Source organism: Nicotiana tomentosiformis, chromosome 6, assembly GCF_000390325.3.
Source record: "Nicotiana tomentosiformis chromosome 6, ASM39032v3, whole genome shotgun sequence".
NCBI lineage: Eukaryota > Viridiplantae > Streptophyta > Magnoliopsida > Solanales > Solanaceae > Nicotiana > Nicotiana tomentosiformis.
This window is the reverse complement of record NC_090817.1, coordinates 57,255,811-57,265,095: the sequence shown is the minus strand read 5'-3', so window position 1 is coordinate 57,265,095 and position 9,285 is coordinate 57,255,811.

Below are 9,285 nucleotides of genomic sequence, written 5' to 3'. Positions count from 1 at the left end.
TGTCATTTGGGTTGACAAATGCCCCAGCAGCAAATTATGGATTTGATGAATCGGGTGTTCAAGCCCTATTTGGAATCTTTTGTGGTTGTATTCATTGATGATATCTTGATTTACTCTAGCAGTCGAGAGGAGCATGAGCAGCATCTTCGGAGTGTGCTTCATACTTTGAAGAATAATCAGTTATATGCCAAATTTTCAAAATGTGAGTTTTGGTTAGACTCAGTTACCTTTTTGGGGCATATTGTATCGGCAGAAGGCATAAAGGTGGATCCTAAGAAGATTGAGGCTGTTCAGAATTGGCCTAGCAGGTTATTATCGTCAGTTCGTGGAAGGGTTTTCATCTATAGCAAGCCCATTGACCAGATTGGCCCAGAAAGGTGTCCCATTCAGATGGTCAGACGAGTGTGAGTTAAGCTTTCAGAAGCTCAAGACAGCTTTAACTATGGCGCCAGTGTTGGTATTACCCACAGGTTCAGGATCATATACAGTATATTGTGATGCATTTCACATTGGGCTTGGTAAAGTATTAATACAAGATGGCAGGGTGATTGCATATGCGTCACGGCAGTTAAAAGTTCACGAGAAGAATTTTCCTGTTCATGACTTAGAACTGGCAGCCATTGTTCATGCGCTGAAGATTTGGAGGCATTTCCTCTACGGTGTCTCGTGTGAGGTATTTACTGATCATTGTTTCCTTCAGTACCTGTTCAAACAAAAAAAAATCTTAATTTGAGGCAGAAAAGATGGTTGGAGTTGTTGAAAGACTATGATATCACCATTTTGTATCACCCCGAAAAGGCCAATGTGGTGGCCGATGCTTTGAGTAGAAAGGCTGTGAGTATGGGCAGTCTTGCGTATATTCTGGTTGGTGAGGGGCCATTAGCTACATATGTTCAGACTTTGGCTAACCAATTCATGAGGTTAGATGTTTCAGAACCCAGTCGAGTTCTAGCTTGCACAGTCGCTCGGACTTCTTTATATGAGCGCATCAGAGAGAGGCAGTATGATGATCCTCGTTTACTTGTCCTTAAGGACACGGTGCGGCACGGTGATGCCAAACAGGTTGTTGTGGGGGAAGATGGAGTTCTGCGAATGCAAGGTCGTATTTGTGTGCCTAATGTGGATGGGCTTCGTGAATTAATTCCTGAAGAGGCACACAATTCCAGGTATTCTATTCATCCAGGTATCGCCAAAATGTATCAAGATTTGCGGCAACATTATTGGTGGAGGAGAATGAAAAAGGATATAGTTGCATATGTAGCTCGGTATCTGAATTGTCAGCAAGTTAAGTACGAGCATCAGAGACCTGGTAGGTTGCTTCAGAAGTTAGAAATTTCTGAATGGAAATGGGAGCGTATCACTATGGATTTTGTTGTTGGACTCCCACGGACTCAGAGAAAATTTGATGCAGTTTGGGGTCATTGTGGACAGCTTGACCAAGTCAGCACATTTCATTCAAGTGGCAGCTACTATTCTTCAGAAAGGTTAGCTGAAATTTACATTCGTGAGATTGTCCGCCTTCACGGGGTGCCCGTGTCTATTATTTCAGATCGAGGTACGCAGTTTACCTCGCACTTTTGGAGGGCAGTACAGCATGAGTTGGGTATGCGGGTTGAGTTGAGCACAGCATTCCATCCTCAAACGGACGGGCAGTCCGAGCGTACTATTCAAATCTTGGAGTATATGCTCCGCGCCTGTGTTATTGACTTTGGAGGTTCTTGGGATCAGTTCTTGCCGTTAGCGGAGTTTGCCTACAATAACAGCTACCAGTCGAGCATTCAGATGGCTCCATATGAGGCATTATACGGAAGGCGATGCCGTTCACCAGTTGGCTGGTTTGAACCGGGAGAGGCTTGGTTATTGGGTACCGATTTGGTACAAGATGCCTTGGATAAGGTCAAGATTATTCAGGATTGACTTTGCACAGCTCAGTCTAGGCAAAAGAGTTATGCCAATCGTAGAGTTCGTGATATTGCATTCATGGTTGGAGAAAGAATATTGCTTCGGGTATCGCCCATGAAGGGTGTTATGAGATTTGGGAAGAAGGGCAAGTTGAGCCCTAGGTATATCGGGCCATTTGAGATCCTCGAGAGAGTGGGGGAGGTAGCTTATAGACTTGCGTTGCCTCCAGGGTTATCTTCAGTTCATCCGGTATTCCATGTGTCTATGCTCCGGAAATATCATGGTGACCCGTCCCACGTGTTAAATTTCAGCTCTGTCCAGTTGGACAAGGATTTGACTTACGAGGAGGAGCCGGTGGCAATTCTAGCTCGGCAAGTTCGCCAGTTGAGATCAAAGAGTTACCCTTCAGTTCGAGTGTCGTGAAGAGGTCAGCCTATTGAGGCAGCTACTTGGGAGTCCGAGTCCGATATACGGAGTAGATATCCCCACCTTTTCACCAGACCAGGTACTTTTCTATGTCCATTCGAGGACGAACGATTGTTTTAGAGGTGGAGAATGTGATGACCAAATCTGCGCTCTTAAGCCTTAAAAATCTCATTTTTACCCTCCTCGATTTGCTTGCGCAGTCCAGGCAGGTTTCCGGAAAGCTTTTATGTTAAATATTGATGAAAATAAGAATTTATGCCTTAAAAGTTAATTTTAGTTGACTTCGGTCAATATGTTTTGGTAAACGATCCTGGATCCGTGTTTTGACGGTCCCAGTGGGTATCGAATTATGGGACCTGGGCGTATGCCCTGAATCGAATTCGGAGGTCCCTAGCTCAAGTTATGAATTTTTAATGAAAATTAAAAGTCAGAAAATTAATTATTTTTAAGAATTGATTGATATTTTGTATTGTTAGTATCGGGTCCGTATTTTGGTTTCGGAGTCCGGTATAGGTTCATTATGATATTTAAGACTTGTCTGTGAAATTTGGTGAGAAACGGAGTTGATTTGACGTGATTCGGACATCCAGTTGAGAAGATATGAATTTTAAAGTGTTCTTGAGAATTTCATTTGATTTGGTGCTAAATTCGTAGTTTTAAGTGTTATTTAGGAAATTTGATCATGCGAGCAAGTTTGTATGATATTTTTAGACTGGTGTGCACCTTTGGTTTAGAGCCCCGAGGGCTCGGGTGAGTTTCGGATAGGCTACGGAGTGAGATTTGGCTTGGAAAACACTGCGGGTGCATCTGATATTAATGCAGGCCTCTGATCTCGCATTTGCGAGATCAGGCATTGCAATTGCGACCTCTGAGAGGTTCGCATTTGAGAGCTTCTCATCGCAAATGCGAAGAGAAGCTGGACCAATAGTTTTTGCATTTGCAAGTTTTCTTTCGCATTTGCGAAGGGAGTCGGGGAAGGGCAGTGATCGCAAATGCGATCATTTAGTCACATTTGCGAAGATTCAAGGTTCGCATTTGCGATGACTCCTTCGCATTTGCGAAGCTCAGGTCGCAAATGCGACATCTGCAGCTGATCAAAATGACTTTTGGACAGGAATTTTCATTCATTTCCCAAATTTTCAAGACCTAAAACACAAGAGGCAATTTTTTCAAAGACCATTTCTTTCCCAAATCATAGGTAAGTGATTCTAAACTGGTTTCTTTCAATCTTTCACTACATTTTACAAGATTTCAACCTAAAATCTAAGGTTTTCATGGTAGAATTAGGTGTTTCGGGTAGAAACTAGGAATTTCGGAAATTTGGGGATTTAGACCTCAATTTGAGGTTGGATTCCAAAACCAATTATACATTCGGGCTCGGGGGTGAATGGGTAAATGAATTTTGGTCCGAACTTCGGGTTTTGACCAAGCGGGCCCGGGGTTGATTTTTTGACTTTTTGGAGGAAAATTTGGGAAATCTGTAATTTTTCATTAAACTTGATTCCTTTAGCAATGTTTGATATTATTGAGTCATTTTTGAATAGGTACGAGTGATTTTGAGGTGAATTCCAAAGGAAAAGCTGTGATTGAGAATAAAGTGGCCTTCGGAGCGAGGTAAGTGTTGTGTCTAACCCTGACTTGAGGAAATTAGGAACCTTAGATTATTTGCTAAGTGAAATTGATGTGAGCGGCGTATATGTGAGGTGACGAGTACTTATGCGCCGCCAATTTACCTATTTTTCCACGTTTCTTCCATTTTCTTATATTGTCTCTTCCTATGCCTAATTGCTACATGTTTACACTAGTGTTGTTAAATTGATCGTCATTATCATGTTTACAGATTTTCTGTTGGAAATCGAGTATTTATTTAAAAGTTGAGATTTATATTGTGGAACCAAATGTTGAAGTAAGGTTTGTACTTGTTATTCTATCTCCCTATTATTATTTATGCATTGCATTATGGTAAGGGAGAGTGTTAATGCACGAAGGGTGATGCCGTGCCATATTGTGAGTGTTAATGCACGAAGGGTGATGCCGTGCCATATTATGAGTGTTAATGCACGAAGGGTGATGCCGTGCCATATTGTGAGTGTAAGAGCACGAAGGGTGATGTCGTGCCATATTGTGAGTGTAAAAGCACGAAGGATGATGTCGTGCCATGATATGAGAGTTAATGCACGAAGGGTGATGTCGTGCCGTTTCTATTGATTTTATGCTGAGATTGAGAGTAAAAGCATGAAGGGTGATGCCGTGCATTTTTTCTTTACTGTTTTCAATATTCCTATTGATTCATGGTATATTGACTGCTCCGGTTATCATTCTGTTGCAGTTCTTTATCTCGTATTCCCCTCAGTATGTTTCTTTCCCGACATTTTCTGTTTAGTTCTTCATTTAGGTTATTTGTATATACACCGTTAAATTGTACAGGTTGATTTGTAGGTGCCTTGCCTTATCCTCATCACTACTTCGTCGAGGTTAGGCTCGACACTTACCAGTACATGGGGTCAGTTGTACTGATACTGCACTCTGCACTTTCTGTGCAGACTTTGATACCGGCTCAGGTTGATCGAGATTTTGCTATTGGTCCGCTGTCTGGAGACTCAAGATAGATCTGTCGACATTCACAGACCTTGAAGTCCCTGTCTACTTTTTATTTCACTGTTGTTTTCTTTCATTCAAACAGTTATATTTCTTCCAGACTATTACTTGTAGTAAATTCTAGAATGCTCGTGAATTATGACTCCAGATCCTGGTGGTAGTAATTAATACAATTTTATGAAATTTCGCACTTATTATATTTCATCTTAGTTAATTATTATTAATTACTGAATGGAAATAAGGAATTGGTTTAATGATTCTCTAACGTTGGCTTGCCTAGCAAGTGAAATGTTAGGCGCCATCACGGTCCCGTCGGTGGGAAATTTCGGGTCGTGACATGCGCATGCTCACTAGTATTACGGTAATCGCATTATTGATCGACCGCTGATGTTCAGATTTTTCTATATGGCACGAACGAATTATGGAAGTATTTATTATGGGATGATCGTGTATGAGGAAGGTGTCAGTCATTTGAGTAGTGCAGTTGGGACCGGATATGGATATTCTAGCACTCTAACTAAGAAGTTTCTCAGAGGCAGCTTATTCCATGGTTGTAGACGGTAAAGGTATGCTTGATCTTTCAAGAATACGTTTCTTGATCTAAATTCATTCTTTTGATATCATAGAATCATAACTTTAATTGAATTGGTGCAACATCAATATTTACTTATTTTGAATGAGTAAATAATCTTTCTTATAGTTCAGATCGTCGACTTTCACCTCATTTTTGAATCATCAGATTTTGAGTCCTAAAACTTGAGACACGTTATTTCTTGAAATCAACCCACAAACTACGTTTTCGTTTCAAGATCTTGATCCTGGTCAGTTGGTTCTTTGTTAACTTGAAGAATTACATCAGACCGTCGCATTCTCGAAGAGCAAACTTTTTTCCCCAGGAATTTCCCTTCGCGTTCGCGAATAGACCACCGTGTTTGTAAAGGTGATCTTCGTCTCCCAGACATTTGTTTCTTTCAAGCATTTTCTCAAACGGTTTGTGTGTACTAAAATCTTGTTGTTATTTTCAGATCTTTTTAGCACACATCTTGCCCATAGTTTTTCAATAACAAACACTCACCCTCAACCAACCTCACTCAGCAATCAAGCATAATTTCACACATAGGTTTCACTTCAAAAATTAAAATTTTAATCCCTAAAACACAAGAACAAGGTTGCTCTTCAATTATTCCACAACAAGAACAAGAAGAAGCAGTAAAGAAACAAGGGAGAAAGCCACATACTTTGAAAATGGTGAGGGAAAATTGCAAGGGAGTTGAAAATTATTGGTAATTTGAGATGATCTTGGGGGGGGGGGGGGGGGGGTTGGAAACGGTTCTTGAGCAAGAGGGAGTGAGTGACTGATTTTCAGTATTTTAATGTTTTAAAATTACCTCACGGGTCATGTTCGTGAGGAATATATTGCCTTCGCGAAGAGTTAAAGTTTTCAAAATAGTCGCGAATGCGAAGAAGGGATCGCGAACGAAAAGGCTTAAAAAATTTTACTCTTCGCGATCGCGAAGAGGCATCGCGAACACGAAGCATTGCCTCTGCAATTTTTAGCAACTACTGGTTTATGGCTATCCAGGCACTCCTACCTACTCAAATCAACTCCAAAAGTTCTAAAACTTCGCAGATTAGTCAAAAACAGTATAATAAACTATTCTAAAAATTAAAATTTTAAAAACGACTAAAATATTTGTACAAAATGATGGGTGTGTGCTTGACCAATGTGCGATCGCATATACGGTCGCATAACCGTTATGCGGTCCATAAAATTGACCTTCAACCACATTTGTAAGCGAGTTTTTTTTAAACATTTCTGACTATTTTCGCAACCAATATGCAGTCTGTGTAATGATTATGCGGTTGCATTTTTGGCCGCAAAAAAGCAACTGAAGCTCAGCTAATATTTCTTCACTTTTCCTGCACTCTAAGACACACACACACAATAAAATGCTTAACAAAAACAAAAAAACCTACAAAAATAAAAATCTAACAAAAATATTTGAAAACAATGGGTTGCCTCCCACCAAGCACCACATTTAACGTCGTGGCACGATGAAAATCAACTTTATCACTTTTCTCTCCAGTTGGAGGATATGCATTGGGCACCTAACTTGGTCTCAAGTTTGTGACCACGAGCGGCCGGGGGTGGTAAGTAGATGATCATGCCAAACATCGTTTTCTTCATTTTGTATTTCTTGGCTCTCTTTTGAGGAATGTCACTTTATCGTTTTGAACTTTTAAATTGCATGATGTATGTCTCTTGTCTTTCTTCTTTGCTCTTCCATACGGATTCACATGGCTCAATTCCAATATCACCATGAAAATTCAAAGTTAAAAAATGCATAGAATGAGATAATAACCTCCCAACTTGCAACTTTCTCCGCATTTTGACATCCTCTTTTTCCCCCGAACTAGAGTCAAGTTCAACCATATGCTCAATTATGCCGATTGACTCTAATTCTATTTTTTCTCGGCATCACCAATAAGCATGGATTCGGTTGGCGGATGTTCAATTCCTGATTCAAGCTCCAACCCAATTTGGAGACTATTTTCCAAAATCTCCTCTTAGGCTTTTTGCTCTTTGTTTCCTTCTTCATGTAGGAACTTCATCATGAGTTTGAACTCTCCGCTCTTCCCATGCTCTTTTTTTTCCTCTTCCAATTCCCCATAAATGTCAAAACCAAAAATAATATCGTCATAGTGGGGGTTCGGGGAAGGGACGAACAAACAAGAATAATTTTCCAAATGACCACCACACCTATCACATATACTCCACTCATGGATTTGAGATTGTGCGCACAATCCGACCCTGGAAGAATTTAAATAATTCTCCATGAGTGTGGTCCTCTAAAATAAGAAGAAGAGTCATCAAAGTATGAAAAGCCACCATCCGATCAATTTTCGTTACATGATGTCGTTTCTCAAAAACTCAGAAAATGAACAAGAAAATAAACAAGATAAATAAAATAAAATTAAGAAAGATAAGAAAATAACTACACAAATATTCACAAGTTTGGACCAAAGCACGTACGTTTACTTCTCAAACAACCTAAATGCGCCAAATTATTTCCCGACAATGGCGCTAAAATTTGATACGCTCAAATTACACCTATATAAATGGTGTAAGGCGATCGATGTCAAATATAATAAGCCAACTAGGTTGGGGCTGAATCCCACAGGGAATAGGCGTGAAAAGGTTACTTGAATAGAGTGTCACTTGACTAAAGCCGTAATTCTACTCCGTTAGTTTGGAAAGAGTTTGGTAATTGTGAATTGTTAAGAGAAAATATTTTGTTAAGAGAATTGATTAATTGGATTAATAAATCAAGGTTGTGTCCTTTTCTATGGAATGTAATTCTATCGGTGTTAGTATAAAATATTTTTAATGGGGGGTCCTTTGAAATGAAATGATTCCTCAATGACTACCCAATATTCTCCAATATTTAAGTAGCATTTCCTCTTTATGATTTTCTCAAATATAAAAGAGTTACAATTAAGAGCAATCAATTTATGCCAAGTAGAAGCCACTTATTCCTAAGCGGTTCTATAAAACAAGGTTTAAAGCCTTGAGTTCTTGCTATTCAATTCTACCAAACCCTAACCCACTTTTCCAACTGAAAGATAAAGTAAATTGGCAATAGTTAATGTTTGTAACCATCAACTATAAATGAAGCATAAGAAATGAATATAAATCTATATATTCAATGGTAAACATCCATTAACATTACACCCACTTAGGATCCACAACCTTGGTATTTATGTCACGCCCCATCCTTGGAGAGCGGGATCGTCGCTCAACCGAAATACCCCAGTCGAGCAAGCCTACTCGATCCTACTATCCAACCTTACCCATGAATATTTTGAGAATCAATAACAAGAGATAGACATGAGAGGATACAATGTGAAGTGCCAATTTTCATTACTTGCAGGAGCTTCATTTATAATTACCAAAATATTACAAGTCCATAGTTTGAAAGTGGAAACATGTCCAACAACTACAACATTTCTATTTTATTTTTCCCAAATCAAAGTACAACTCACAATATGTCTGCGGAGCGTCTAAGTGAACATGAGTGCAAATATGGAAGTGCCGGTGATAGGCGCCGGCTATACCTCAAAAGTAACGTACATGAATACAAATATAAAATATGGGCCCTGGTATAGAATAGGGCTCACCAAAATACACTGAGAAGAGGGTATGATGCTATCAATGATTACTGCCACCTGCTGAGGAACCACATGCATCCATTAAAGATATAGCGCCTCGGCAAAAGGGACGTTAGTACATATGGAATAATACTAGTATGTAAAGCTAAATACCCACTCATGGAATTGAATGCCAGGATAAAAGGATGA